Here is a 16994-nt window from a genome sequence, read left to right as displayed (position 1 = left end):
TGTACTACTGCTGCTAAGTTAACAAATTTCATGACATGTTTTGGTGAAATTAAACCCGATTCTGATCCTGAATCCACGGGACAACTCACAATGACCAATTAACCAACCAACTGGTACATCTTTGGGAACCGGAGAACCTGGAGGAAACCCACACACAAGGAGAACTCCTTACAGGCAGTGCAGGAATGAAGTCTGGTCACTTGATACTGTAAAGCATCGAGCTAACCACTATGGTAATGTGGGAGGAAACAGCAGCACCCGGGGGAAACCCATGCAGTCATGGGGAGAACATACGAACAGCTTACAGGCAGTGGCGGGAGTTAAACCCTGCTCGCTGGCACTGTAAAGCATTATGCCAACCACTAGATTAGATTAGATTAGATTAGGTTATGAGGTCACTCAGTCCTCGTTTATTGTCATTTAGTAATGCATGCATTAAGAAATGATACAATGTTCCTCCAGAATGTTATCACAGAAACACAGGACAAATCAAGACTAAAACTAACAAAACCACATAATTATAACATATAGTTACAACAGAGCAAAGCAATACTGTAATTTGATAAAGACCAGACCATGAGCATGGTAAAAAAAAAGTCTCACGTCCCAATAGCCCCATCATCTCACCCAGACGGAAGCACCGCAAACTTGCCGATGCATTGGAAGCACCCGACCGCAGCCAACTCTGAGTCTGTCCAAAACCTTCGAGCCTCCTACCAGCCCTCCGACACCGAGCACCGAGACCCATCTCTGCCGAGCGCTTCGACCCCATTCCGGCCGCCGAGCAACAAGCAAAGCCGAGGACTCGGGGCCTTCCCTTCCTGGAGATTCCGGATCAACACAGTATCAGCGGCAGCGAAGCAGGCATTTCAGAAGTTTCACCAGATGTTCCTCCGTGCTCTCACGTCTGTCTCCGTCAAATCAGGATTGTGCACGGCATCCTACTTGACAGATAACGCATATCATTCACCGGAGTGGTCGCTGCGCGCTGCGTCGCGCCGCCATCTTCTCCTCCTCCTACTATGCTACCCTTTCATCAGCGGTGTCCCTCTATCCAAAGTCCGTCCACAGACCTCGCTGAGGGTTCACTGGCAAGGTTGAGTGGGTGCTGAGGAATGTTAGCATTCACTTCATGAGGACTAGAATATAATAGTAAGGATGTAATGACGCAGATGCATACAGCAATGGTTCCACTGTACTGGGAATGGCAATCAGTTTTGAGCCCCTAATAGACAATAGGTGCAGGAGTAGGCCATTTGGCCCTTCGAGCCAGCACCGACATTCACTGTGATCATGGCTGATCATCCACAATCAGTACCCTGTTCCTGCCTTCTCCCCATATCCCTTGACTCCGCTATCATTAAGAGCTCCATCTAACTCTTTCTTGAAAGAATCCGGAGAATTGGCCTCCACTGCCTTCTGAGTCAGAGCATTCCACAGAACCACAACCCTCTGTGTGAAAAAATTTTTCCTCAACTCTGTTCTAAATGGTCTACCCCTTATTCTTAAACTGTGGCCTTTGGTTCTGGACTCCCCCAACATCGGGAACATGTTCCCTGCCTCTAGCGTGTCCAATCCCTTAATAATCTTATATGTTTCAATCAGATCCCCTCTCATCCTTCTAAATTCCAGTGTATACAAGCCCAGTCACTCCAGTCTTTCAACATATGACATTTCTGCCATCCCTGGAATTAACCCAGTGAAGCTACGCTGCACTCCCTCCAGAGCAAGAATGTCCCTAATCTAAGAAAGGATGTGCTGGCATTGGAGAGGGTCCAGAGGAGGTTCACAAAACTAATCCAGGGAATTAAAGGGTTAATGTACGAGGAGCGTTTGATGGCTCTGGGTCTGTTCTTGCTGCAGTTTAAAAGAATGAGGTTGGGAACCTCATTGAAACCTATTGAATATTGAATGTGGATGTGGAGAGGATGTTTCCTATAGTGGGGGATTCTCAATGAACTTTACCTCACTAGTTCTCTCTTTTTTGGCACTATTTATTTAATTTTTTTAGATATACTTATTATTGTAATTTATAGCTTTTTATTGTACGTTGCAATGTACTGCTGCCACAAAGCAACAAATTTCATGACATATGCCAATGATATTAAACCAGATTCTGATTCTGACCAGAGAGCACAGCCTCGGGATACAAGCACATCCTGGTCACCCCACTACAGGAAGGATGTCGAGGCTTTGGAGAGGGTGCAGAGGAGGTTTACCAGGATGCTGCCTGGTTTAGAGGACATCTGCTATCAGGAGAGGCTGGATAAACTTGGGTTGGTTTTACTGGAGTGTCGGAGGCTGAGGGGAGATCTGACAGAGGTTTATAAGATTATGAGAAGAGTAGGTAGAGTGGACAGAGAGTATCTGTTTTCCAGGGTCAGAATGTCTAATACCAGGGGGCATGTGTTGAAGGTCAGAGGGAGTAGGTTCAAGGGTGATATGAGGGGTAAGTTTTTTTTTTACTCGGAGAGTGGTGGATGCCTGGAATGTGCTGCCTGGTATGGTGGTAGAGGAAAATATATGAGAGGCTTTTAAGAGACATTTGCATAGGCACATGGGTGTGAGGAAGATGGACAGATATGCACATTGTGTAGGCAGAAGGGATTAGTGTTTGGGTGTTTCTGATTTGCTTTTTAGTCAGTTCAGCACAACATTCTGGGCCAAATACCCTGCTCTTCTGTGCTGTACTCTTCCAGGTTCTATGTTCTTCAGAGAAGATGATGAGGAATTTCTGTATGAGTCTGTGGAATTTATTGCCACTGATGACTGTGGAGGCCAAGTCATTGGGTATATTCAAAATGGAAGTTGAAAGGATCTTGACTAGTGAGGGCATCAAAGGATATGGGGAGAAGGCAGGAGAGTGGGGTTGAGAGGGATAATAAATCAGGCATGATGGAATGGCAGAGTAAACTCAATTGGCCAAATGGCCTAACTTTTCTCCTATGTCTTATGGTCTTAGAATCACAAAGAATAAGTGAGGAGGGGCTCGTGGGTTGTTGTGGTTGAGTTCACAATGAATAAACATCTGATGTAATTCAAACAGCCCGTGACAGGGACTGCTGGCCAGGGAATTCAAGCTCAGCAGCCGTACTGCCGGTATTTTGATGTGGTCCAGCCAAGGGAAATGCCAGATGAGCCACTTAAGGCCTGGAATGCATCACAGCCTTAACTCCAAATCACAGCCATTTCCCTGAGCAAACATTCGCAGCTGCCAACATCTGGTGCTCCGAGGAACTCCACTCCGGGTCGCTGCCTGAAGAGGCTCGGGAATAACGATCCACAGATGTTCCCAGCTTTCCCGGTGTCCCAATCCATGCTTCAGAATTCTTTCCCTTGAGACCAATTGTGAATTAGCACTCATTGGTACACTTGCTTCTGTCAGGAAATTCCAGGATACTTTAAGCAAGCGATAGCAGGCTCTAACGCTCCAGGATTTTAAGGGAACGTCAGGGGAGTTGAAAATAAAAAAAATTGTCCGATTACTTTGAGGATTACATTCAGTTTCGGCTACCCTGTTGCAGGAAGACATCAGTAAACTGGAAAGAGTGCAGAGAAAATTTACGAGGATGTTGCCTGATCTCAAGATACAGTGCGTAGCGGTCAGCGTAATGCTATTACAACACCCACGACCTGCGTTCAATTCTGCCGCGGTCTGTAAGGAGTTTGTATGCTCTCTCCATGACCTCGTGGGGTTTCCTCCGGGTGCCCTGGTTTCCTCCCACTGCCCAAAGACGTACTGGTTGGTAGGTTAATTGGTCATTGTAAATTGTCCTGTGATTAGGCTAGGGTTAAACTGGGGGGGTGCTGGTCAGCGTGGCTCGAAGAGCTGGAAGGGCCTATTCTGTGCTGAGGGCAGAGGGAAGGAGAGAGGGAGTGGGGGAGGAAGAGGGAGAGAGAGTGGGAATGGGAGAGGGAAAGGGAGAGAGGGAGAGGAAGTGGGAGAGGGAAAAGGAGAGAGGGAGAGGAAGTGGGAGGGGGAAAAGGAGAGAGGGAGAGGAAGTGGGAGACGGAAAGGGAGAGAGGGAGAGGAAGTGGGAGAGGGAAAGGGAGAGAGGGAATGAGCGGGGGAGAGGAAGTGGCAGATGAATAATGAAGGGCACAGACCAGGTGAATACACTCAGTCTTTTACTCCAGGGTTGGGGAATCAAGAACTAGAAGGCATAGGTTTAAGGTGAGAGGGGAGCGATTAAAGAGAGATTAAAGAGATTTAAAGATTAGCTTGATTTGTCACACATACATCAAAACATAGAGTGAAATGTCTTATTTGCATCGAGGATGTGCTGAAGGTAGCCGCAAGCATCACAGAGCTTCTGGCACCAACATAGCATGTCCACAAGTCACTAACCCTAACTTGTACATCCTGGGAATGTGGAACCCCGAAGGAAACCCACGCGGTCATGAGGGAAACGTACAAACTCCTTACAGACAGCGGCAGAAATTGAACACCAATCTTACAGCCGGTGCTGTAACGGTTACAAAGACCTTTTCCACTTCAAGGTGGTCAGTACATGGAGCTGGCAGAGACTTTGTGGGCCAAGTTTGCAGATGATACCAAGATAGGTAGAGGACCAGGTAGTTTTGAGGAAGCAGGAATCTGCAGAAGGATCTAGACAGATTAGGAAAATCGGAAAAGAAGTGGCAGATGGAATATAGAGTAGGGAAGTGTATGACCATGCACTTTGGTAGAAGGAATAAAGAAGTAGACTATTTTCTAAATGGGTGAAAATTCAGAAATCAGAGGTGCAGAGGAACTTGGGAGCCCTCGTGAAGGATGAGTCAGAAGTAATGAAGGTAAATGTTAGCATTCATTTCGAGAGAATATTAAAGCAAGGCTGTAACACTGAGACCATAAGGCACTGGTCAGACTGCACTTGGAGTATTGTGAGCAGTTTTGGGCCTTATTTCTAAGAAAGCATATGCTCACATTGGAGAGGGTCCAGAAAAGGTTTATGAGTATAACCCTGGGAATAAAAAGGGTTAACGTATGAGGAGATTCTTATGGTTGTGGACCTGTACTCGCTGGGGTTTAGAAGGATGAGAAGGGGATCTCATTGAAACCTATCAAATATTGAAAGCATGTTTGTGGAGAGGATGCTTTCTACAGTGGGGGAGGCTAGGACCAGAGGACACAGCCTCAGAATAGAAGGATATCCATTTAGAACAGAGATGAGGAAAATTCTTTTAGCCAGAGAGTGGTGAATTTGCAGAATTCATTGCCACAATGACTATGGAGGCCAAGTGATTGGGTATATTTAAAGTGGAGGCTAATAGGTTCTTGATTAGTAAGGGTGGCAAAGGTTAAAGGAAGAAAGCAAGGGAATGGGGTTGAGAGGGATAATAAATCAGCCATGATGAAATGATGAGACTTGATGGGCCGAATGGCCTAATTTTGTTCCTATGTCTTGTGGCCTTATAGTCTAACATTTAAAAGACATTTGGGTAAGTACAAGGATAGCAGAGATTTATAGGGATATGAGCCAAATGTTGAAAATGGGACTAGATTGGTCAGCATGGATGAGATGGGCTGAAGGGCCTGTTTCTGGGCTGTGTGACTCCATGATGCTATCAGGGAGGGTGAAATAAACTCTACCATGGCTTCAGCAGATAGGTGGGATTTGGGGAGGAGATGGGGAAAGGAATGAATGGGTTTCAAACCATCCTGTTGGCTTTTCTTCCCAGGAAACATCTTCCAGGCCATGACCCACGTCAGCTCCAGACATGAGGACCTCAGTCACGCTGAAGGAGAGTTTGAGAATCTCTTCGAAGGTCCCACGCCAGAGTAAGGGTGGGCATCACCCCCAAACCTCCACGGCCAATTTTATTCTATTGAGATACAGCACAGAATAGGCTCTTCCAGTCCTTCGAGCTGCACTGCAGACCAATCTCCCAAATTAATGCCAGTCTAAACACAGGACAATTTACAATGACCAATTAACCTCTAGACTGTGGGAGGAAACCTATATGGTCATGGGGGTGCGGGAAGGAACGTACAAACTCCTTACAGTCAGTGACAGGACCCCCTCCCGGCCGGGTGTATCTGGAACTAAAGGGGGGGGGGTGGTCACCATAAGGGGTCTGCCATTCAGGAGAGAGGTGGGAAGAAGTTTCCTCCCCCAGAAAGTGGGAGAGGTTTGGAATTCTCTGCTGGAGAGACTCGGTGAATTCAAGGCACGAGTTTGGGATGTTAAGGAGCTTGATGAAAATGGCACAGGTCAAAGATCAGCCAAGTATGAAAAAACCACCACCACCACCATCTCCTCCTCCTCAACCTCCTCCTCTTCTTCTTCTTGTTTCCAGTGTCCTCAGTAACGTGTGATGCTTGCTGATGTAATTAAGTTGGCGAAGGAGGCAGCCAATCAGCTGACCCCCACGGTGACCTAGAAGTACCTGTGGTGTGCCAAACACCCCTAGTTGGTGAGTGATGCCAATCTGTCATAGTTATAGAATCATACCAGAAAGTCCCCTTCACTCTCTGTCACCTATGACTGTGCGGCTAAGTAGAGCTCCAGTACCATATTCAAGTTTGCTGATGACGTCATTGTTGTGGGCTGTGTCAAAGGTGGTGATGAGTCAGCGTACAGGAGGGAGATTGAAAGTTTGACGGAATAGTGTCATAACAACAACCTCTCACTCAGTGTTAGCAACACCAGGGAACTGATCATAGACTTCAGGGGTTGGACACCAGAGGTCCATGAGCCAGTCCTCATCAGAGGATCAGAGGTGGAGAGGGTCAGCAGCTTTAATTTCCTGGGTGTCACTATTTCAGAGGACCTATCCTGGACACATAAGTGCAATTGCAAGGAAAGCACGGCAGCGCCTCTACTTCCTTAGGAGTTTGCCGAGTTTTGGCACGACATCTAAAACTTTGACAAACTTGTATTGACTGGCTGCATCATGGCCTGGTATGGAAACACCAATGCCTTTGAATGGAAAATTCTACTAAAAGTAGTGGATTCAGCGCAGTCCATCATGGGAAAAGCCCTCCCAACCATTGAGCAGATCTACATGAAATGTTGTCGCAGGAAAACAGCATCCATCGTCAGAGATCCTCACCACCCAGGCCATGCTCTTTTCTTGCTGCTGCCATCAGGTAGAAGGTACAAGAACCTCAGGACTTGCACCACCAGGTTCCGGAACAGTTATTACCCCTCAACCATCAGGCTCTTGAACAAAAGGAGATAACTACACTCACTTGTCCATCCATTGAGTTGTTCCCACAAGTGATCTCACTTTAAGGACTTGATTAACATGGTAACGGGATCTGAAGTGGGAGGAGAAGTGTCAGTGGATGGAGCCACTTCCTCACAGTTCCAGAGATCCTGACTTCTGGTACTATGTGCTCGTGGGCTTGTGTGTTTGTGGAGATTGCATGTTCTCCCTGTGACTGCATGGGTTTCTCCCACGTGCTCCAGATTCCGCCCACATTCCAACAATGTGCATGGTCAGTGAGTCAACTGAATCTCCAAAGAAGGATATCTCTTTACTCCATTCTGTCTCTCTAAATCTCCTGCCTCACTCTTTCTCTCTTTTCTACCTCACTCTCTCTCATGCCTCCCTATCTGTCTCTCCTGTCTCACCTTCTCCTCTTCTAGGCCATCTTCAAGGAGTGATGCCTTAAAAAAACAGTGTCCATCATTACTTTCATTCCAGGATGTTGTAGTGCACTGTGCTGTTTCTACAAACGTACTGTGGAGAGCATTCTAACTGGCTGCATCACCATCTGGTATTGGTGGGGGGTGTGGGGGTCTACTGCACAGGATGGAAGTAAGCTGCAGAGCGTTGTGATCACAGTCAGCTCCATCAAGGGCACTAGCCTCTATAGTATTCAAGACATCTTCAAAGAGCGACGCCTCAAAACAGGGGCATCCATCATTAAGGACCCACATACGCCGGTAATATTAAACCTGAATCTGATTCTCTCTCTCTCTCTTCCCCTATCTTTACCCCCCCACCTCAATCTCTCTCCTGCCTGCTCTATTTCTCTCTCATCTGCCCCCTCCCTTTTCTACTTCATTCTCACTCCTGTTCCTCTCCTGCCTGTATCCCCCCCCACCTCTTTCTCTACTCTCTCTCTGTTACCTCTGCCACCTCTCTGTCTTCGCCATGGAGGAGTCAGTGATGAAGATGAGCAGCTTGTGGGAACTGGTGGGCTGTCTGGTGTTGACAGGACCCAATGGCCTTACAAATGGAATGGTGATGGGAGTGTTGTTGGGAATGAAATGACTGTGTGGCTAGGCACAGCTCAAATGCCATCTATAAATTTACTAACAACACAACTACCCTTGGTGGAATTTCAGATATGACAAGAGGGTGTCTAGGAATGAGAAATATCAGCTAGTTGAGTGGTGTCATAGCAACAACCTTGCACTTAACGTCAGTAAGACCAAAGGACTGATTGTGGATTTTAAAAAGGATAAGATGAGGGAACTCACACCAGTCCTTACAGACGTATTGGAAGTGGGGAGAGTGAGCAATTTCAAGTTCCTGTGTGTCAATATCTCTGAGGGTCTAACCTGGACCCAACATATCAATGCGGCTACAAAGAAGACATGACAGTGACTGTATTGCATTAGGAGTTTGAGGAGACTCCATAGGTCACCAAGGACACTCGAAAATTTCTACAGATATACTGTGGAGAGCATTCTGATTGTCTACCTCACCGTCTGGTAGGGAGGGGTGGGGGCTACTGCAGAGGATTGAAATAAGCGGCAGAGAGTTCTGAACTTGGTCAGCTCCATCATGGGCACCAGCCTCCGTAGTGTCCAGGACATCTTCACAGAGCAATGCCTCAGAAAGACGGCGTCCATCATTAAGGCCCCCATCACCCAGGACATGCCCTTTTCTCATTGCTACCATCAGGGAGGAGGAGGTACAGGAGCCTGAAGACACACACTCAATGATTCAATAACAGCTTCTTCCTCTCTGCCATCCAGTCTCTGAGTAAACATTGAACCCATGAGCACTACCTCACTACTTTTTAATTTCTATTTTTGCACTACTTAGTTAATTTAATGTACTTATTTAATATACAGTTTAATATTATATACTTACTGTAATTCACATTTTCTCTATTATTATGCATTGCATTGTACTGCTGCCACAAAGACAACAAATTTCACAACATATGCTGGTGATATTAAACCTGATTCTGATGGCATCATAGATGGTTAATGGTCAAAACAGACATGATGGGCCAAAGGGCCTGTTTCTTACACATGAGCTAGCGATGGAAAATGGGGAGCAAGGGATACTTCGGGAGAGGAGAGGGAAGGCCGGCATAATTAAACGAGCCTTCAGATCAAAAGACGGGCTTATCCTGCCTATTGTGTGTGGGGCTTTCCCTGGCTGTGTGAGAGAAACAAGACTGACAGATCCCGTCAGTCACACACCTCTCTGTACCTCATCAATCACTCCTCGGCTCATACGTATTGAGATAAGCCACATTGTCTCATTATCACTAGAAGGGGGAATTAGAGAACCACGGTTGCTGTTATTAATAAGAGCACAACAGGCGTTCTTTGTGAGGAGAATGGGTTATTACAGCCTGCTTTTCAATCACTTTGGTTTTAGGCCTCAGGCACTGGCAACACCACTGACTAATTAAACACTGGGTAAAGTAGCTCTCTCCTACCTCGCTTTCTCTCCTGCCCCCTCTCTCTTTCTGTCTCTTCCCTACCTCTCTCTCATTATATGTCTCTCCTACCATGCTTTCTCTCCTGCTCTCCTCTCATTCTCCCCACAACCCCCTACCTCATTCTTTCTCTCCACCATCTCTCTCTTGCTACGTCTCTCCTACCACACTTTCTCTCGTTTCCTTCTCACCCTCCCCACATCTCTCCCTCCTGCTCCCATCTCTCTCCCCTCCCTATCTCCCTCCCCTCTACCCCACTCTCTTCCCTGCTCCCCCTCTCTCTCTCTCTCTTCCCTACCTCTCTCACTCTTTCTCCCCACCTCTCTCTCTTGCTATCCCTCTTCCCTTCTTGCTATATCTTTCCCCTCTATTTCTCTCTTCTACCTCACTCTCTCCTGCTCCCCCTTTCTCCCCTACCTCTCTCTCATATATCTCTCCCCTCTATTTCTCTCTCCTCCTCTCTCCAATTTACTTTCTCCCCTTCTCTATCTCTCTACCCCACTTGGTTTCTCTTTCTTTCTCTCTCACTCTCCTGCCTCACTTTTTCTCTCTTTCCTACCTCACTTTTCCACATGCATTCCCATCTGCTGCCTGGCCTTATCCCCTTCTCCCCTACCTACCCATCTTGCTCTTTTCTACCTTGCTGTCTTTCCTGCCCCTCTCTTTCATCCCTGCCTCACTCTCTCTTCTGCCCCTTCTCTCTCTCCCACTACCTATTAAATGCTCCCAATGGCGAGAGTCTGAAATAGCCTCTGACCATCATGTCCAGCTGCTGGCCTTTACAAATGAGAAAATCGGCAGACCTACGTCGAGTTCAGTGGTAACGGGCAACCCCTGCAACACCACTGACGCCAAATTGTATCTATCCCCTACCATTAACCAAGGGGGGTGACGGCTTATAAAGGTTGGGAAGCCAGCTTTGGATTCATCAGCTCTGTGGAGATGGGAAGCCTGCTTTATGGGCAACAGCTGCCCTCCTTCGTACAGCCCTGCTTAGTGTATCACATTAGACAATTAAATCACAATATCAATGATCAACCATGTTTATATAGATGCAACATAACGTCCCAACTCTCCTATGCTAAACCCAGACCTAGGGAGGCAACCATGACATCGCCACTGTGTCAATCCATGCTGCCCTTTCCAGGGAACTATCAAACCCCCATGAATCTCATCTGCCCTCTCTCTAAGCCCCTCGCCTACATCCAGAAATGGTACAATACTCCAGCAGTGTGTGAACCAGTATTTTACAAACTTCCTTGATGACTTCTCGTTCCAATATCTTAGTTATATATATAAGAATACAGAGTACAGGAAAAATATGTCAATACATTAAACTAAATTGCATATAAAGACTCCTTACCCTATATTCGTACAAGTCAATTAGTTCGTAACATTGAAAAATAATAATTTTATTATATAAAAAAACTAACCCACTACCAAGACCGAAGCTGATTAGTAGAAAGAAAAGAAAACAGATTGTTAGTCATCATCTGTGCTTTAACAGCAAATCAAAGGTTTTGAAAATAATTCAGAAAATGACTTCTTTACGACTGTACTCCCTTTTTTAAAAATTCCTTAAATCCCAAGACCCTAACCACTTTTAATTAACCGTACACACATCCTCAGCCCTCAGTTATTTTAGAACCAGGAATTTAAATCTCCAGATTTAAAAAATTTAACTTTACTAGCAGCTGTGTGCGATGTGAATTCACGACCACTGCCCCCCAAGGTGATGAATCAGAAATGTGGCTACTATCGCCACATCCCTGAACGTAAGCAATTAAAATAACACTGGACAACAAGCATTTTGGATCTATGTCATGGATTTTGGGCTGCTGACCATGAAAATCACCATGAAATTTCCCTTATCATGCACTATTTTTTTGTAATCCTCTATATTTGTTATTTCAATTCATAATTCAAGTCAGAATAACTGATGCCAAGATTAAGAAAAGCATTTTTGGTGGTCCACTAATCAAACAGGTCCTCAATGACAGGCAATTCGAAGAACTTCTAGTGGGACCAGAGAAAATCACATGGAAGGCATTAAAAGATATTGTTGAAAAATTTCTTGGCAACTACAGAGCACCGAACTACGTGCAGCTGGTTGAGAACATGCTTCAAGCACACAAAACCATGACGTGCAACATGTCACTAAAGATTCATTTTCTGCACTCCCATTTAGACTTCTTCCCTGAAAATCTTGACTCTGTCAGCGATGAGCATGGTGAAAGGTTTCACCAGGACATTGCAGTCATGGAGAAAAGATACCAGGGCAACTGGAATCCATCAATGCTGGCTGATTGTTGTTAGACCCTTAAGCGAGAAGCCTCAGACACTGAGTACAAATGAAAATCATCAACAAAATATTTTTATCCTAGTTGAACTATTGCAATGTGTAAGCACCATTATGCAATTAAACACATTATATTCAATAAAAGTTAATTTCTTTTTCACCAAATTTCTACATGATAAAAATAGCCTGAAATTATATTTGTGTTCAGCTTCAAGTGGTCTACCATAAACAACAAAACAAATTCTGAGCAAGCAACATTTTTGAAAAAAACTGTTGTCCAGTGTAATTTTAAAAATGCTTGCTCCCCCAGGCAATGGCTAGAGCAATGTGTAGAGGTACCTTAAAGGGGATGACAGGAGAGAGAGAAGGTCAACAAAGACTGACAGCTGGTCATCCCAGTATCACCTGGGGCAACGCCTGTGGAGGGACAGAGTGGGACACAAGTCGCTGAGGAGGCCATTGTGCCCATTTTATTTGTTCTAGCCACCCGGGAAAGTTCTGACAGGGCCTGGTAGATACAATTGCGATGCTTGAGAGGGGTTAGGAGGGTTATGGGCCTAATGACGGCAGCTGGGGTTAGCAAGAAGGATGCTGTGGTCGGCCAAAGGGCCTGTTTCTGTGTTGTACTGATCTATGACTAGGTTGGTAAGAAACACAGACATAGATCACCCACATGCATAACCTTTGAGGCAAGGGAACATAAGAATGAAAGAGCTAGGAGCTCTCCATTCAGCCTGTCGAACCTGTTCCACGTCGAGTGTGAACACTTGGATCTCCTGGTTGCCAGCCGTCTCCATTCCCACAGCCACACCAATCTGTCTGTCCTCAGCTTCCTCCACTGCCAGGATGAGGAACAGCACTGCACAATTCACCTGGCTGCTCCACAGCCCGACAGCACTGACACTCAATTCTCCGGATTCTGGTCACCCTTGTTACAAGTGCGTATATTCCCTTCTTCAATCCCCCTCCCCCACACTCTTTCCTACCTTTCCCATCCTCCTCAGTCCTCCTTGTGTCTTCCCCTTCCCCATCTCCATAACCCCTCCGCTACTACACCCTCATCCTTGTCCTTTTCCCCCCTTGGTTCCACCCAACCACATCTCACACAATCCTCCCACCAACCCCCCTCCCCTCCCCGCCCTAGTTTGGCTTCTCTTTCCCCTCAACTAGAGTAACTTCTGCTGGCCTACTGACCCATCCCCATGAACCAATCTCCTCCACCTCAGACACAACAACCCCTGGCTTCTCTGGTCTGAGCTAAAAAGCTCTCAGTAAACCTCTGCTCAGCCTTTTCAGGTCATTCTGCTCCTTCCTCAGGCAGGGAGCCAGAACTGGACACGATCTATCCTCATGGTCTGACTGATGTTTTGCATAACCTCCCTACTTTTGTTTCTATTCCTGAAGCCACATAAGAGCTGGTTATTGAACCGAGGAAGCAGGGAAGGATACACACCCCTGTCAATGGTGCCAAGGAGGAGATCGTCAAGAGCTTTGTCTCTATATGCAAATATCGCCAGCAATTTGTATTGGTCCAGCCACTGAGACGCTGTGACAAAGAAAGGCTCCACTTCCTCAGAAATCCAGCATGTCCACAACAACTCTCGCCACTATAACAAATATTGGATAGTGAAGTGGAGATACATCTCTACCAAAGGAGGTGTAAGGTGCTCCTTCACTCCACAAGCCTGCAGGTCACCCTTGAGCAAGGTGTAGCACCTGCTTAGACCCCTGGATCAGGGTCATGTGAAGCTGTGGGATCAGGTGGTGGATGGTCGTACGAGCAGCCAGTGCACATCACAAGTCCTGGTTATGTGACCACTGACGCCAGGCAGACAATCTCTGGAGAGTATTGATCATGGCTGGGGTCATCCTTCTTGTAAAGACACTGCCCAGAAGAAGGCAATGGCAAACCACTTGGGTGGAATGGTAGCACCATGCCTTACCTTACCAGCGACCCGGTTTCAATTCCCATCGTTGCCTGTAAGGAGCTTGTACGTTCCCCGTGACCGTGTGCTCAGTCCAAAGACCTACCGAATGGTAGGTTAATTGGTCATTGTAAATTGTCCCATGATTAAATCGGGGAGGGATTGCTGGGTAGTGTGGCTTAAAGGGCCAGAAGGGTCTATTGCACACTGTATGCAATGAATAAAACCAGTTCTGTAGAAAAATTAGGCAAGTACGATCATGGTCATAGATAGACCAGGATCGCCCACATCGTGCGACACGGCACATACCATGCGTCAGTGTCTGTACTTCCTCGGGAGGCCGAGGAAATTTGGCAGTTCCCTGTGGACGCTTAATCATTTTTACCGACTCGCCACAGAAAGCATCCTATCGGGATGCATCACAGCTCGGAATGGCAACGGCTCTTCCCATGTCCGTAAGAAAGAGCAGATTGTTGCCATCGCAGCTCAGCACATCACGAAAACCAGCTTCCCTCTCAGGACTCCATCCACACTGCCCTCTGACAACCGACACATCATGGATCCCTGCCTCCCTGGACATACCCTCCTCTCCACACACCCATCTAGGACAGGATACAGATGTTTGGGAATGCAGGGACACCTTCTACCCTGCTGTTATCACAATCAAGTTTCATATCAGTGGCATATGTGGGTCCTTAAGGATGGATGCCACCTTTTTGAGGCATCGCTCCTTGAAGATGTCCTGGATACTGTGGAGGCTAGTGGCCATGATGGAGCTGACTGAGTTCACAACTCTCTCTCTGCAGCTTATTTCGATCCTCTGCAGTAGTACCCCACCCCACTCCCCATACCAGACAGTGATGCAGCCAGTTAGAACGCTCTCCACGGTCCATCTGTAGAAATTTGCAAGTCGTTTTTGGAGACGTACCAAATCTCTTCAAACTCCTAATGAAATACAGCCGCTGTCGTGCCCTCTTTGTAGCTGCATTGATATGTTGATATCAAGATTCTTGAATGGACCTCCCGTACACTAACAGAAACATTCTTGATCACCAATCTACCTCATGGCACTCTTATCTTTCTTTTCCTGCACTGCACATTCTTAGTAACTGTAACACAATATTCTGCATTCTTTTAATCACGGCGTTGTATTTATGTGTGGAATGATCTGTCTGCATGGCACCCAATCTAAATCTTCTCGCTCTATTGCAGGACAGGGACAGCAATAAACAAATTAACCCCTCCCTCTCCACTTCCAGGATTCGTGTACACACACACACCTACCATAAGATATAGGAGCAGAATTAGGCCATTTGGCCCATCGAGTCTGCTCCTCCATTTCATCAAGGCTGATCCAGTTTTCTTCTCAGCCCCAATCTCCTGCCCTCTCCCCGTAACCCTTCATGCCCTGATTAATTAAGAATCTATCAATCTCTGCCTTAAATGTGCCCAATGACTTGGCCTCCACTGGGAATGAATTCCACCAATTCACCTCTCTCTGGCCAAATAAATTTCTCCTCATCTCCATTCTAAATGGACGTCCCTCTATTCTGAGGCTGTGTCTTCTGGTCTTAGACTCCCCCACCACAGGAAGCATGCAGGGCACTTATGCATTTAAACTAGCTGAGCTTTCCTATTCCTTCTTCACACCTCGACCCATTGGTGCAGGGGGTAGAAGTGCTCGAGAAGACTAGTTCAATCCTGACAAGGAAAGACCACACAAAGTGGATGCAATCTTTCACTGATTCTGCATGGTTATTATTCTAGAGATTTATTGAGTATGCCCACAAGAAAACGAATCTCAGGGCTGTATATGGTGACATACATGTACTCTGATAATAAATTTACTTTGAATTTTTCCAGGAGACAGGGAGAGTGCGAGTGCGTGTTTTGCACCTTCTCCCTGTGACCACAAGGGTTTTCCCCAAGTGCTATGGTTGCCTCTCACAGCCTAACGACCAGTGCTTTAACTGGCTACTGTAAATTGCACCCCCAGAGGCATTGGTGGGAACGTGGGGAGAGAAAATACGATCAATGTGAATAGGAGACCGATGGCCAGCAGACTGGATTGGCCAAAGGGCCTCTGCTGTGATCCACACCACCTTGGCCCTTGCCCCTCTCCCCACGGGTGATGGCGTGTTGTCCTGTGCCCCACTCTGACCCTCTCCCCATGGGTGACAGAACATTGCCCATGCCCCACTCCACATGGGTGATGGATTGTTGTCCTGTGACCCATGGTACCAATGGTACTGTGTGTGGGAATACACATCACCGTCCCCAGTCCCACTGTAGCCCAGAGGCAGACAGGAACCCCTGGTGTCATCAAGGTAACAACGCCTCTCTGTTCAACAGAAACCAGGGTAGGACGAGGTGTTGTTGTGTCCCAACTACCCTCCACCCCTCTCACTCTCTCCTTCTCTCTTTCCCAATACTTCCTCCTCTCCTCCACTTCTCTCCCCAGACATTCCTTCCCCACGCCACCAATTTTCTCCTTCTCTCTTTACCATCTCTATCTTATCACTCCCCCTCCCTCGCACATCTCTTCTCCAACTCCACATCTCTCATTCCCATCCACCCCAGCTCTTCTCCTCCCTTTCCCCATCCGTTTCCCCCATCCACACCACCCTCCCTCCTTCCCCCCATCCACACCAACCCTCTCCTTCAGCGCCCTACGCCAACTCTCTACCTCGTTGCACCCTTATCTTCATTCCTTGCATTGCTCGTTCTCAGTAACTGTAACACAATATTCTGCATTCTTTTAATCATGATGTATTTATGTGTGGAATTGATCTGGCTGGATGGCACGCAATCTATATCTTCTCGCTCTATCGCAGGACAGTGATAATAAACCAATTCACCCCTCCCTCTCCACTGCCAGGATTCGTGTGTGTACACGTACACAAGTACAAAGAGAGAGGGCGAGCCAGGCTCCCTGTACATTTAAACTTCTGCCTTCCCTCTTCCCGTCTCGGCTCACTGGCGCGGTGGGTAGAGGTTGAAGCCCATGCCCCAGTCTGAGCAGCTCTCCATGGCACTGACAGCACTGTGTGTGGGACAGTACATTAGACAAAGCCTCCCGGGGTGGGGCAACACTGCATCATCCCGAGACCCACTGTAGCCCAGAGGCAGACAGGAA

The sequence above is a fragment of the Mobula birostris genome, chromosome 5 (genome assembly GCF_030028105.1).
Source record: "Mobula birostris isolate sMobBir1 chromosome 5, sMobBir1.hap1, whole genome shotgun sequence".
Taxonomy (NCBI): Eukaryota; Metazoa; Chordata; class Chondrichthyes; order Myliobatiformes; family Myliobatidae; genus Mobula; species Mobula birostris.
Note: the sequence above shows the minus strand (reverse complement) of the source record.